Raw genomic sequence first — 4,129 nt, forward strand, 5'->3', positions numbered from 1 at the left:
GTGTGGCTTCTTTTGTGTTGCTTTTCCTAATTTGCTGGGGGTGGTCATGGTGTGTGATCCATTTAGAACATATAAATTATTGAAGAGCCCATGATCTGAAGCGTCGGAAGAATTAGTTCACTGCTTTTTCTTCTCCAGAAAGTTCTATTTAACATAGTTTTTCTAGAAAGGTTGAAGAGAAAGCAACTGGAGCAGCACAACAGCAGGGTGCCTGGGCTAGAACTCATGGGAGTAATAAATACTGGCTTGGCGGATACTTTTACCTGCCAATAACTTGTCTAGTGATTCTGCTCACATTGAGAATATGATGTTCCATATATTTTTGTCAGCAAAAAGCTTATCAAGTAATTTTGTTATGTGCCTTCTTCTCCTAGTGTGCATGTTGCATTATATTTATCCAACCTTGGTATTTTGCAGGTGATGATTTAGAAGATATTGACTCATCTTGTACTGTGACGAGTACACCGGTTTTACGAGTTGAGACTATTTATGTCATCTCGACGATTCTTGCTACAAAAAGTAGTTTCTTTTCCAAGATAATTCTGATGATGTACCGAAATGCATTTGTCATACAATCTGTTGCTCATCTTTTTGATGAGCTTCATGCTTGTTAGCTTTTCTCAAATGGCATGAAAGAATCTGGCCAGGGGCAGGCAACAGTCAGAACTGCTGATTCCGGTAACACTGTACTGTACTATTCTTTGCCATTGTGATTTAACTTACAGACTTTTCCTACCAAATAGATATTTTCTGATGCATTACAGGTTTCACAATTGATCATTACACTTCAGTAATCATCTTTGCGTAAAACAATAGTTATCCCTTTTCTTTTCTACTTCTATATTTAATTGTTATTACTGCTTGAGATTTATTGAACTGTTTCATCAATCCTTATGCCTCCTTGCTTTCATTTTCGACACATGAGAAAGACTTCATGGAGCTTTTGCGCTTTATGCATAGTGGAAAGTTGACAACAAGAAATGAGCCCACTCCTCTGGTTGATTTATTGATGGCTGCTGAAAAATTGAGGTCGTTTCCTGCAATAAGCTTTGCGTTCGGCTTCCCAATAAAATTTACATATGTTCATATGAATGTACACTACATGTGTGTGAAATTCATGTGATGCGATAAGTAACTAGGTGAGCTACACAAAAATGACAAAATAAGATTTTGCGAAGATGAATAGTGTATGTACTGCTCGGTATTTAGAAATCACGATTTTGTCATTTTTGTGTAGCTCACATTTTTACTTATTTCATCACCATATTGTACACATGTGTAACATACATCCATATGAACAATCATAATTCATTTTTTTGGATTTTTTTGAAACAAGAAATGTGAATTTTGAACTATACAAAATAAAGTGCTTCAATGCCCGTGTGCTAAAGAAATCAGCTTTAGGGTTCTATGACACATGTATATGCCTAATTTGTATTCATGCACACATTGTGTCACATTCTTTGTTTCATCTTATATTTATCCTAGCGTGGTAATGGACTTTGCCTTATGTTTCTAATTAACTTTTCCAAAACTTTGATTGATCTAGGATGTGGAGCAATGTTTCTTGAAGACATATTAATCACCAGATTCAGATTGTAATGTAGGCACTTCAAGGCCACCTGTTAGATGTTGGTAAGCTAAATCAAATGTTGTTGATACGTGCAGTGTTATGAAGGCTGCTACACCGAGAAATAATATTAAGATGATCCATATATTATTTGTGTTGTTGCTACCGTTTCACATATCTCAACGGGGAAAGTTGGGAGTTGTTGGAACGGTTGAAAGGGCTGAAATGTGAGTGACTGTACATGCTTCTTATGATTGATGGTATCATACACTGGTGAAAATAACTTGACATTTTTTACGGTGTTTTTGAGAAGTAGAAGCCACACCTGAAGCTATGAAGTTATTTTGGTGCTACTCTACTCACAGTATGTAAACAACATAAATTTATAATTTTATCCAACTGATATGTCTTGCAATTTTTTATTTTACAAATGTTGTAGTAATTTGTGTTCAATGTATAAAATATGTATTTATACCATGTTTCTAATTGTTATGTTGTAATGCAAAAAATAAATTGTTGTTCTTTGCTTTAAATGTGTTTTGATTGTTATCGGTTCGAACTATTCCATCCATTTCAATGAATAAGGCGCGCATGCACCTCCAAATTCAACTTTGACCGTAAAATTCATATTGAAAAGAAGTTTTCAGTGGTATAATTTTTAAGTCAAAAAATATATATTATTGGTCTAATTTATGGTAAAAGTCAGTTTTTAGGAAGTGTGCACATTTCATTCATTGGAATGGACTTAGCTAGCAAGAGTGATCCAAAAAGGAAATAACATTTTGTTGTTGCCACTGTAAGTTTTGCGAATTTTCTTTGTGGCACTCTATAATTTAACATTTCACTTTTGCCACCCTTAGCTTTTGAGTCAAAAAAATATATTATTGGTCTAATTTATGGTCAAAAAATATTTATTGGTCTATAATTTTTAAGTCAAAAAATATATATTATTGGTCTAATTTATGGTCAAAGTCGGTTTTTAGGAAGTGTGCACATTTTATTCATTGGAATGGACTTAGCTATCAAGAGTGATCCAAAAAGGAAATAACATTTTGTTTTTGCCACTGTATGTTTTGCGCATTTTCCTTATGGCACTCTATAATTTAACATTTCACTTTTGCCACCCTTAGCTTTTGAGAATGTATCACAATTGTCACTCTGCGGCAAACGAAAAAAATCCATTTCACTTTTGACATTCTAAGCTTTTGACAATGTTTCACAGTTGCTTCTCTGAAAATTTTGCTTTTCTACAAAATGGCAATTGTGATGTATTGCAAAAATAACAATTATGATGTATTGTCAAAAGCTAAGAGTGGCAAAAGTAAAATGTTAAATTTTTAAATAAAGATAATTGGCAAATGCTAAAGTGGCCAAAAAAAAACTTCTGCCAGGAAAATCTAGCAAGAATGAGCAGCCACCTTGTAGAGTATGAGTCAGTCATACGAAGCAACATGTGATTGAATGGTTAGGAGGACAGTGGTATCTTCGGCCCACAAAGGTTCAAGTCTTGATGCTTGTATTTTTTTTTAATTTATTTTGGGATTTTCGATGATGCACGGTTCAGTTGGAGGGAACATTCTCGACGACTACGAGAAACTTTTGATGATTTTGTCAAACTCAAATTGATATGTTAGCTTAGTCTCGGAAGGTGCTTAATGAAACAGGGTGTGTATGCATTCAGAGTGTATGCACGTGTTTACGAATGTCTCAGCCTGGTGTTAGAAAACGTCCGAGTCACGACAACGGACAGCCAGGGAGGCAGTGATGTTGCACGTAGATGGCTCGCTATGAATGAGCAAAGTCACTAACGTCACATGATTATTAATGGCGCCCCTCGGCTGCTACTAGTAGTAGGCGTATCTATTCGCACAGCGATCCCTAGTAATAGGAGTTTCTATCCCAACAGCAATCCTAGGCTCCCAACTGCGTCCATCCGTCCCATTTTCTTCCCCCTCCGACGTCACTCCTGCAAGGTTCGAGCCAGCGAGCATCATGCGAGATGACTGATGTCGATGGGAGCCGGAGCGGAGCCGGAGATGGACGATGGCTACAAGGCCGTCTCCTGCGTGAAGGTCTTCTCCAACAGGGAGCTGCGGGTACGGGTCATCGGCTGCGACGACGACGCGCCAGGGTCCGGCGTCAGTCGCATGCACCGCCTCGAGGACAACAAAGGTGCGTGCAATAGCCAGCATCTGAGCCTCGTTGGTGCGTCGGTCCGTACTGTTGACTATTTTAATCTTTTATTTTCCGTTCCTTTTCTCGAGGATGTTAGTTGTTACAATCTCCATCCTAAACTATTAACATCCGTATTTAGACAAAACTAAAAACAAGTAATTTGGCACGGCGAGTTCTCATCCTTCATAGCTAGTAAATTCGGTTGTGCTAGATTTAAGGTAATTTATTTAGATTTATGTTCTTGAGTTGTGGGCAATTAGTTTTGCCACAAATTCATATTCATATCTGATAAATGGATATCAGATTTATCCCAACGAAGCAATCAATATATTTGTATATGGTCTTCAATCCACTGCACTGCACATGCTTGAATGCAGCAGAACT

This window comes from Triticum dicoccoides, chromosome 5B (assembly GCF_002162155.2).
Source record: "Triticum dicoccoides isolate Atlit2015 ecotype Zavitan chromosome 5B, WEW_v2.0, whole genome shotgun sequence".
NCBI classification, from domain to species: Eukaryota; Viridiplantae; Streptophyta; class Magnoliopsida; order Poales; family Poaceae; genus Triticum; species Triticum dicoccoides.